General features: G+C 49.9%; 1 protein-coding gene across 2 annotated transcripts in view; it reads left to right on the top strand.

Annotated features, from left to right (window-relative positions):
* Positions 1–11,077, top strand: part of SLCO2B1 (solute carrier organic anion transporter family member 2B1) — a 119,866-nt gene that overhangs the window by 91,568 nt on the left and 17,221 nt on the right. The window lies entirely within an intron of this gene.

Genomic DNA, 11,077 nt, shown 5'->3' with positions numbered 1-11,077 from the left:
AGAGTGTCTTTGTTTGACTTGGGGATGGGCAGAAAAACCAAGCTCCCTCTCCTCAGATATGTCTGGGCTGTTTTCTCTTTCTCATGCCACCAGTGCCATAAATGATGCAGCTGGCGAAGAATGAGTCTCTGGAACTTTTGGCACAGTCAGACTCTTAGCAGCTACAAGTATTATGTTATCTGTCCCAGATCAGTGCTTCACTTTCTCCATCCATTGCAAGGCAGTGAAATCAGTCAGCAGAGCTGAAATCCTTGATTTTAGGAAAACTGGCTTCCACAAGTTTAGGAGTTTCATTGGTGAGGTCCTGAGGGACCATGGTACAATAAGGCGGGGGGTCCAAGACGAGTGGTCATTCCTCAGGGACGCAATCCTCGGACCATAAAGGGAGTCCATTCTGGCTTGCAGGAAAGGTAGCAAAACGGCTGGGAGACCCCCTTGGCTCAATAGGAAAGTCATGGACCTCCTAAAATTGAAAAGAGAAACTTACAGGGAATGGAAGTTGGAAAATACCACCAAGGAAGAGTGCACAGCAATAGCCTGCACCTGTAGGGAGAGGATTAGAAAAGCAAAGGTGGAAACTGAATTCAAATTGGCAATGGAAGTCAAGTACAGTAAAAGGTCCTTCTTTAGATACGTAGGAAGTCAGAGAAAAATAAGAGAAACATTGGACCCCTGCTGAAACAAAATGGGACAGCTGTCAACTGACACCCAGGAGAAATCCAAACACCTAAACGATTACTTCGTGTCAGTATTCCACCAATCAAAGGGTGCTACCCTGCTTGACAGGGTACAGGATGATCAAGGTGGGGGCGATCACCTATCAGCAGTTGGCGAAGATCTCATGAGGGAGCATCTAGAGAGGCTGGACATCTACAAGTCAGCAGGCCCAGTTGAACTAGACCCGAGAGAGTTGAAAGAATTTGTCAACGTCATTGCACAATCCATGGCAAAACTATTTGAGAGCTCATGGTGCTCAGGAGAGGCTCCAGAAGACTGGAAGAGGGTCAGTGTGGTACCTATCTACAAGAAGGGAAGGAAGAAGGATCCAGGGAATTAAAGGTCATTCAGTTTGACCTCAATCCCAGGAAAAAAATCCTGGAAAAAATTGTCAAATTGGCCTATTGCTAATGGAAGACAACATTGTAGTAGACAGCCGGCATGGTTTTGTTGGGGGCAGGTCATGCCTGACCAACCTCCGTTCCTTCTATGATCAGGTAACTCGCCGTGTGAAAAGGGGAGATGAGGTTGGCTTGAGGTCATATACTTAGACTTCAAAAAAAGCCTTTGACTTGGTCTCCCATGACATGCTCATGGTAAAATTGGAGACCTGCAGCCTTGATAGCCCAATGGTCTGGTGGCTAGGAAACTGGCTCCGAGGCAGGACTCAGAGAGTAATAATAGATGGAGCTGAGTCATCATGGTGCTTGGTAACCAATGGCATCCCTCAGGGCTGAGTACTCGGACAAGTGCTTTTTAACGTGTTCATTAATGATTTGGACTTGGGTGTTAAAAGTGGACTGGCAAAGTTCACAGATGACACCAGATTATGGGGGACTGTGGTCATGCTGACAGATAGGCTGAGGATACAGGCTGACCTGGACAGGCTCGCAGGGTGGGCAGATCAAAACCTGATGATGTTCAACACTGAGAAGTGTAAGGTGCTCCACCTGGGAAGATGCAACACACAACATACTTACAGGTTCGACAGCGCTATGCTTACCAGCACCACAACTGAAAGAGACCCTGGGGGTCCTGGTAAACCAAACAATGAACATGAGCCACCAATGCAATGCCATAGCCAGCAAAGCAAACAAAACAGTGGCATGCATCTACCGATGCATCACAAGCAAGACTAAAGATGTCATCCTCCCACTTTACTCCACCTTGCTGAGGCTGCAGCTGGAGTATTGCATCCAGTTCTGGGTGCCGCACTTCAGGAAGGATGTGGAGAAGCTTGAGAGAGTCCAAAGGAGGGCTACACATATGGTTAGAGGTCTGGAGAGCAGGCCATATAATGAGAAGCTGAGAGACATGGGTCTGTCCAGCCTGGAGAAGAGAAGACTCAGAGGGGACTTGGTGGTAGCCTATAAGTATATAAGGGGTGCACATCATGGAGTGGGAGAGCATCTATTCACCAGGACTCCCCAAGGGAAGCCTAGGACTAACGGTCATAAATTGCTAGAAGACCACGTTAAATTAGACATAAGGAAAACGTCTTTACAACTCAGGTGTCCAGGGTCTAGAATAGACTCCCCCCCAGAAGTGGTTCTCCAGTTTCGCTGCTCTCCCCCCACCCCCCAGTTGGCAATCGGTCATTGACGGTGGGGCGCAAATGTAAGCATTGGCCCCCAGGCACTGGAGACCCACGGTACACCACTGCCCAGCAGTCTTTCCTGCCCAAGCGCAGGGGGACTGGACCTTATGATCTCGAGTGGTCCCTTCTGGCCCCTAACGTCTATGAATCATCCAGGGATGTGCTTCTGGGAATTAGGAGTTTTTAGAAAGGTCAGGCAGTCTAAACACTTCCCTCCTCTCTTGGTTTTCATCAGATCCAGTTTTGCCATTGGGACCCTTATCTAATCTCTGATATCGTCCATGCTCTTCAGAGGTCCCTCTTGAGTTCTGCAAGGAAAAGTGAAGGGCATATCACATTCTCTTCCCGAGTTTTTGCTTAAAAGGACTTCTGTACACGTGCTTTTTCATGGTGTATCTATGTTATGGGACAGCCATACAAAGATATATGTTATGTGCTGGAGAGAGTGGCCAGCCTAGTGTGCTACATTGATAACACAGTGGTGTTTGCAGCCTACCAAGTGGTTACAGCAATTGTTCTCAGCCTTTTTTATACTTGAAGCACTTCTCTTTAGACTTGAGATACCCCTTGGAAAATGCTAGCATTTAACTTTTATTTATTTCTTTACTATAGAAAAATACTAGAGCAATTCTTCTGTTGCAGATTGCTCAGAAGGACCACAATAGGTCAGAATGTTTTTAACATTATACAGTCTTATTTAAAACTTTGGCATTTATCTTGTGAATCATGTTTGCACAGCTAACAGTGCTAATATTCTGGGACACCCTTGAAAGGATCTCAAGGCACCTCAGGCTACTGCAGCACCATGGCTGCAAATCCTTGAGTTATAATATCTGCAGTGAACCAGAGTTATTAACTATGCAGTGATGTAGGTGTCCGTCTAGTCCCCAAGTAAAACGTTGGGCAAAGTATCCCTATCACCATCATTACTGGTTCATCTCAAGAGGGAGGCCAGCGATTCAATAGATGTGGTAGCTGCCCCCCCTTCCTAGGGATGATTCAGACCAAGACACATGCACCAGCTAGAGAAGTTTGCCCAGCTAGAGCTTTTGCTGTTTTATTCTGTATATTGGCAGTTTTCCCCACCAATAAAGACTTGATCCAACTCTCAATGACTCTAGCAGGTTCAAGCCCCCCAAGAGCAGCTGTAGTACTCCCCCTCTTCCCTCCCCCAGTGACTGGATTCAGGCTTCCTCAGTGCCTTCCCTCTAATCTTTCCTGCCATGCCTTGATGTACTTAGTTGATTTGTAAACGGGAGGCTGTCCTAGGGTCCCAGAGTGAGCCCTCATCCATCCTACAGGCAGAAGGTCCCTCCCAGACCACACTGGATCTAGTCCTACCCCTCAAGCGCTGAGTGGGTCCTGCTGGCTCATCTATGCCTCGGGGCACCTGTTGCCTTGAGGGCTATTTGTGGCTGCCTTCCTCCCCTAAAGCCAAGGCCATGCCTCGTAGATGTTACCAGTTATCACTTCAGGCTTCCTCAGGCCTCCATGTCCTTGTTGCGGCTCCCGGCTATCCCAGCTTTGGCTCCTTTTAGCTGGCAGGGCCCCTCAGCCTACGCCCACTACACTCAGCCTGGCTTCTGGGCTCCAGCCCTTGCCTTTCTTCAGTTTTGGGGTCCTTGGCCCTGGTTTTTCCCCTCTCAGGCTTTGGGGCCCCTGGCCCTGGTTGGGCCTGTGGCAGAGCACCTTTGCAGGTGCTCGCCACCTCAGGGCTCTCACAGGCTTCAAGGAGAACCTGTTTTGGAGAAGCAGCAAGGGAAACCTTCCCCTGGTACCATTTAAAGGAGGAAGATATGTGGCAGGTCACTGCTGGTGCCTGCCACTTTAAGACCAGAGCCAAGCAGCCAGCAGGTGCTTGATTGTGGCAGCCAGTTTAGATCCCTGGCTGCCTATATAATCAGCTCAGTTCCCTACTGGCTGGGGAGGCAGCAACATTGCCTGGCTGCAAGGCTCTATAACATCCTGGAGGTAAGGAAGGAGCTGTAGGGGATGGCTAGGAGGCTTCTGATCCTGGGCATGACCTAAAACTGCACCCTGCTGGGGGTGGGTGGCCTGGTGGGGCTCTCAGTGGTGCAGGAGCACCCAGGAAATGCCAGGCCAGTTATCACCCTGGTGAAAGGTGGGTAGGGGCACCTTAACCCTAGCCCTCACCTTTGGGTGGGTTAAGTAACACTGGAGGTAGTTGGGGGCAAGGCATGGCTATGGCCACCTGAGCCCCATGGGGTGAGTTGGAGCCAGGCACGGCTGCAGCCATCTGAGCCCACCAGGGAACAAAGCCCCGTGACTGAGTGAAGGGGGCGGAAATGAGAGCCCTGAGTGACGGGGCGGTGTGGAACCCCAAGTGAGGGGGGCAGAAATGGGAAGCCCCAGTGAAGGGGGGAGAAGAACCAGAGGGCTGAGGGCCCAGTACATATACAGACACTTAGTGTTACCCCAAAAGGGGCCAGAGTAAGCTTAGACCCAGTCGGGTAATTGGCTGGCCACTACCCTGGTGAGGGGCATGGGGGAGGCCCCGGAGGTGGTATGTCTTGGCCAAGATGGTATGTCTGCCACCCAAGGGATGGACTAGCTAAGCCTATGGCCTAAGGGGCCCACTCCAAGAGGAAGCAAGGCAGAATAAGTTGTTGATGGATGAAAGAGGCCCTGTGAGAGAGGGTGGAGTGTGTGAGGCCCGAGTGAGAGGCAGGCAGTATGAATGTGCGTGTGACTGAGGCCTGACAGCGCAGCCTAAGCTTGGTCCAGTTGTAGGCTGGGAGCACAGTAACATCTAGATGCCATCTCCGAGTCATGGACTGTGGTGTAGGGGAGGTACAGAGCCACAGATTGCGCCCCCTGGCATCGGGGCATGAAATGGGCAGCCTTCCACCTAATTAATATCCTCATTAATTAAGAGCAAGGCGTGGCAGACGAATCAGGTTGGGGTCGTGCCCAAAGGCAAGTGGAGAACCTAGCACTGTGGCTAGGCGGGGAGTCCCACTTTGCCACAGTGCCCCACTTGAGCTGTGGACTCCTGTCCCAGGTTATGCCCCTCTTGGGCTATGGCCCCTGGCCCTGGTTGTGCCCTTCTCAGCTTTATGCCTGCCTGATCTTGAGCCCCAGCCCCTGGCTGGGCTGCAAAACTGCATGTGCCCCTTGGGCACCAATGTGCACATGGGGTGTGTCTCCTGCACCCCTCTGTGGCCTCCTTATCACCCTTTATAGCCATACCCAGTCTGCCAGTCTGAAGCTGAAACAAAAACACAGCCCCACTGGCTATAGCTAAAGTACCTCCCCACAGGGTCCCACTTCCCTGCAAGCTGCAAGCCTCTTACTTGCAGTTCCCAGGGCAGCTGCAGAATCAGGTAGTCACTCTCCTGCACCCATCCGGCTCAGGAGCTCCTCTCCTTGCCACCTGTAGGGCCAGACTGACTGCCTGGCCTCGGGCACTGGCTTTATGTGCCGCGCAAACCCTGCCCCTTCTGGTCAGGTGACTCCACAGCCACACTCAGGGGTTTCCAAACTGGGCCTGATGACCAGCCTGCTTTCCCTGCTAGGGCTTAGCTCAGCTGCCTGCACCCCTTTGTTTCTGGGCTGCCTAGACACCCGCCCTGGGGCAGCCTGTGTCTGTATGCCTGTCCCCAGGCAGTTAGCCTACTTTCTAGCTGCCAGCCCTCCCTGAGCCAGCTATAACTTCCGCTTAAAATAAAAGGAGCCCTTTGGCTCTCCATTACAGGGACCTCAAATGGGAGCTGAATCAGATCCGATGTTCACCCAAGATTTTACTCGCATGAATGTGTTTCACTGGCCTATTTTTGAAGCAGCGATGACAGTTTCTGATTAAAAAAAAACCCAAAACATTGACAGAGTATTGCAGGGCTGTGAAAAGCTGAATCAAAATCTTGAGAAAAGTTGCCAAATTTCCATTTCTCTCAGTGACGTGGTGGCTGCATACTTCTTACCCAAAATAATCTTGGACAGGCAGGCAGGACTCTGTGTTCTTCTCAGAGCCTGGAATCGGTGACACATCAGCTGCCTTGAACTGCACTAACTCAGATGATAACCAAATCCCAAACTCTCTCACGGCCACCTCTTTTTCTCTAGTGCCACAGAGCAAGGTTATTCTTAACACCCAAATGCAGAACTCCGAACGAATACAGCTGCCTCAGAAGCAGATGTGTAGGTCTTGCAGATCTGTTTCTTATAGGAGGAGAAATTGGTGGCATAGAAATGGACCCTGGGCATATTTTTAATCCAACTAATTCTCTATATCAAGGCTGTCCAGTAAACAGCAAGGGACTAATTTGCAGTCGCCCAGCTCCCACCCAGCAGCAGCTGGGGTATCTGGGTTTCCGCTCCTTCCTCTGACTTCTGCTTCCAGATCTCACCCCAGGGGGTGGGGTGGATCAGCCTGGCACAGCCTGTGGGAGCTCCTTGGCCCAGTGCAGTAGGGGAGCCTGCAGCCAGGGAGCTGAGGGTGGGGGCCAGGGCACCCACACACTGCAGTGTAGCAGGGGGATGTCCTTATAGCATACTACTTGGGCCCGTGGTGCAGCCTGCATAGTGTGTGACCCCCAGCCATGCAGAAGCTGGACAGCCCTGCTCTGTATATTATTTCACCAGCCCTGGAACAGCTGCAGCCACAAGCAGACAAATTCCTGTCTCAGGAATATCAAGCAAAACACCTAGATCCAGTTTGCAGGGAGCAACTTTGCACCTTAAGTGTTAGCTAAATCTAAATATATCGCTAATTCAGGTGCATCCAATACCAACAGCTACTGTTGCTGTCTACAGCCGTATACAGGAAAGAATCGTTCCTACGTTTGCTCTGGTCCCTGACGCCAGCATCCGATTGATGCTGATCCCATATGGAAGCGCCACTGCTGGCAATGGCCGACCCATAGCAATTAACAGATTTTAGAAGAATCGCTCTAGGGTATAGGCTGACAAGGTCCTTTGGGTAAATCTGATATCTTTTATTAGACCGACTCAGATAGGTGAAGAAATTCTTGTTTGCAAGCTTTCGGGCACAAAAACCCTTTGTCAGGCTGAGGAAGCATCTGCAGTTGGTGTGTGTGCTCTTCATGGGTGGAAGGAATAGTAAAGAAGCCAGAGGCTGGTGTGCATGCCTATCATTCAGGGGTATTAATTAGGCTTAATCCTTAGACAAGTATGTTGAGGAGATTTTACTAAACCAACAGTCAATACAGCTGGATACCTGCAAACAATCAGTAGAAACTTCCAAATGTTGGTTGTGATTGTTACCTTTTCTAAGGTGCATCTGGTCAAGCGTCCCACTGGAGTAGCAGCATAGCTCAGCCACTAAGGAAGTGGAGCAGGAGCCTAAAGAAACACCTTCTATTCCTAGCTCTATCAATAGGCAAGACGCTTCACCTTCCTGCACCCGTGTTCCCTTTTCCATCTTCTGTCAACCCAGGTGATTAGATGACATTGAATCATAGAGAATAAGGGCTGGAAGGGGCCTCAGGAGGTCACATCTAGTCCAGCCCCCTGCTCAAAGCAGGACCAGCCCCAGCTACATCATCCCAGCCACGGCTTTGTCTAGACTGGGCTTTAAAACCTCCAAGGATAGAGACTCCTCCACCTCTCTGGGTAACTGGTTCCAGTGCTTTATTACCCTCCTAGTGAGACAATTCTTCCTCGTATCCAACCTCAACTTCCCTTGCTGCAGCTTGAGCCCATTGCTCCTTGTCCTGTCATCTGCCCCCATGGAGAACAGCCCAGCTCCATCCTCTTTGCACCCCCTGCAGGGAGCTGAAGCTGCTATTCAATCCCCCTCAGTCTTCTCTTCTGCAGTGCATGGGATTTTTTACCAGTGCATGGGATTTTTCCATCCTCAGCGCAGAACTTTGTCCTTTTCCTTATTGAACCTCATGAGATGTCTTTTGGCCCAGTCCTCCAATTTGTCGAGGTCACTCTGAATCCTAGCCCTACCCTCCAGCATATCTACTACTCCCCCCAGCTTGGTGGCATCTATAAACTTGCTGAGGGTGCACTTTGCCCTCTTTCAGGTCATTCATGAAGACATTGAACAAAACCGGCCCCAGGACCAACCCCTGGGGCCCTCCACTTAAGACTGGCTGCCAACTAAACACCCCGCTGTAGACTGCTACCCTTTTAACTGGACAATTCAGCCAGTTTTCTATCCACCTTGCAGTCCGCTCATCCAAGCCATACTTCCTTAGCTTGCTTGCGAGAATGTTATGGGAGAGAGTAGGAAAAGCCTTGCTAAAGTCAAGGTATATCATGTCCACTCGTCTCCCCGTGTCCACAGAGCCAGTCATCTCATCGTAGAAGGCAATCAGTTTGGGGAGACATGACCTGTCCTTGGTGAATCCTTGCTGACTGTTCTTATGTTTATACACACAAATCCTAGCACGGGGTGGGGGGCAGTCAGCTGAGCACTACCTCCATACAAATAAATATTAGGTACCATCTTTTTTTTTACAGAAGCAAATAAATTCTGCACAGCATTAATAGCCTCTTTCAAGCAAGAAGCCTTCCCGGGTACACACATAAAATAGGAACTGACTGAACACTGTTCTTGGGAGTGTTTATTTTAACCAGTAAACTTCCTGCTTCACTTCCGAAAGCACTCATCTGTGGCATCGTTCTTGTTTCGGCCTAGTTTCCTCTGCTTTAAAGTGTTCACACTACAGATTTGTGCTTATGCGACCCACGCATGTGTTGTTTGTCTTACAGAAATCTTCCAAAGCCCCACTGAAAATCAGGGCCCCGTTAGACTGGGTGTTGTACAAGCAGCGTTTGCTTAAACCAGCAGTAGCATTTCTGCAGGCTTTATGCGCTCTTCTGAGGCACCCCCTGCAAATTCCCAACCTAATTGCACCAGGGATATGCGTTCTTCTGAACAGCAACCAGCTATTACTATGTGTCGGTATAATGCCCGGCACTATATTGACACAGGAAGTGGGGCATGACATCTGTCCGTGCTGTTGAGATCGGTGCACACAGGTCATGGCAACAGAGCGATGCTACCCACTTGCCATCTAAAGGGTTATACACCCAGATTTCTGCAGGACAGCTTTGATATCTTTGTGCTTTGGATTCAACAACGGCACTGTCAGTAGCTCCTGGTTCCTCAAGATTAAAACTTCAGGCCTATCTGTCACACAGCGAGAAGACAAGCGTGCCCATGACAGGGTGTGTGTCCTGCTGCTAGTTAGCCTAGATAACAGAGCCAGGTGGGCTGCATCTGTGTGAGAAGCAATGCGCTCAAACACAGCTGAACTTTATTCTCCAGCAGTAAAGCTAAGTTATTGGTTTCATATTCTCTGCTTGCAGAAACGGCGCAAGGGAAGGAAAAACGAGGCTATTACATTGATGGTATTCCTCCAGCTCGTGCCATCGTAGCTGTAATTAAGCTTTTGTTACGGTTTCCATTTCTATGAGCCGCTCCTCACGGAGCTCAGCCCTTCTCCGTGCGTGGCTGTGTAGCAGTGATGCCCGTTGTCTTCTGTTCGCTGCATCGCCGTGCACCTAAGCACTCCTGCTGCGTGCAGAGCTGGCATCCGCTTCGTTTCTGCAGCCCGTTTCAGGGGAGATGCACGCACCGTGCACTCCCTCAGGGGCTGGACTTCCATGCCTTCCTCTTGCTTTCCATACTGCAGTAAAAAAAGGCCTTGTGGACTGAAAGCAAATGCTTTGGCCTTTTTGAACGGGAGCATCAGAATAATCACATCTCCCTATGGCATATGACAGGGCTGCCCAAGTTGGAGGCTGCACTCTTCTTTCCGTGGTTTTAAGTTATTTTAGCCAGGAGTGGCCTGCCTAGGTTAAGACAGTCTCCCGAGACCCTCTGCCTGCAATCTCCCTGCTACTGTGTGCTTGTGCTGATATACCACCCTGAACCCAGTCCCTGCAAACCCAGTATATCAGAGCTGGTCTTTCGAAGGCTGTCTTCTACAGTGTTTGCACTGAGGATAGCTTCCCCAACACCTGATTGACTAAAGAACTTTTAGGGTGCTTTGTACCCTTTTACATGATCTATAGGGGCCAGAAGGAGGATGAAACCCTTCACCCTTTGAGTGCATTACCATATATTTCCCATAAGTTTCCCTGGGGAAACTTACTCCGTTTCCCCAGGGTTGAGGGGTCCGGCCTCCAGGGTACCCCCTCTCATGCCAGCTGTGGATGAGACCTGAACCTGTCACTGCCGAGGAAGGTGTTTGTACCCTGTAAAGAGTAAGGGAGCTCCAGATGTTTAAATACCCACCAGGGGAATGGAAAAGGGAACAGGCACAGGCTTGAGGCGACCTAGTTTTCCCTTTGAGAAAACAATTGGCAAATATTACTGTTAATATTATTTGACATCCTGCTATGAAAGGACTTGTGCTTGGCAGCTTGCCCGAGCAAAAGCTTAGCTGCTTTTCATTCCTACAAACCATAACGCTGTGTTCAGTGGCCTGATCAAATTATTTTCCTGGAAGCCTTGATTGGAAACACTACGATTTTTTGATTGGAAATTTGAGCTCGGGTTTACCTTGTGTTGCACTTGCATAGTAATAATAGTATATATTGAATGGGGCATGGTAGTTCACAGCAGCTCTTTGCCAGACAGTCTCAGAGCGGCTCAAACACCCATGGTTGTGTTATGTGTTACGCATTAGAGGCTCTGTAATGAACCTGTGACTCGCTTGGTACTGGATAATTTATTGAGATGCTCAAATGAAAGGGAAGGAGCATTTTGATATGCTTTGAACTGCACCAGTACTGACTGGCTAAGCAGCAGCTCTGGAGAAAAGG

Source organism: Alligator sinensis, unplaced genomic scaffold (genome assembly GCF_000455745.1).
Source record: "Alligator sinensis unplaced genomic scaffold, ASM45574v1 scaffold1381_1, whole genome shotgun sequence".
Classification (NCBI taxonomy): domain Eukaryota; kingdom Metazoa; phylum Chordata; order Crocodylia; family Alligatoridae; genus Alligator; species Alligator sinensis.
This window is presented reverse-complemented; position numbering and strand designations above follow the sequence as displayed.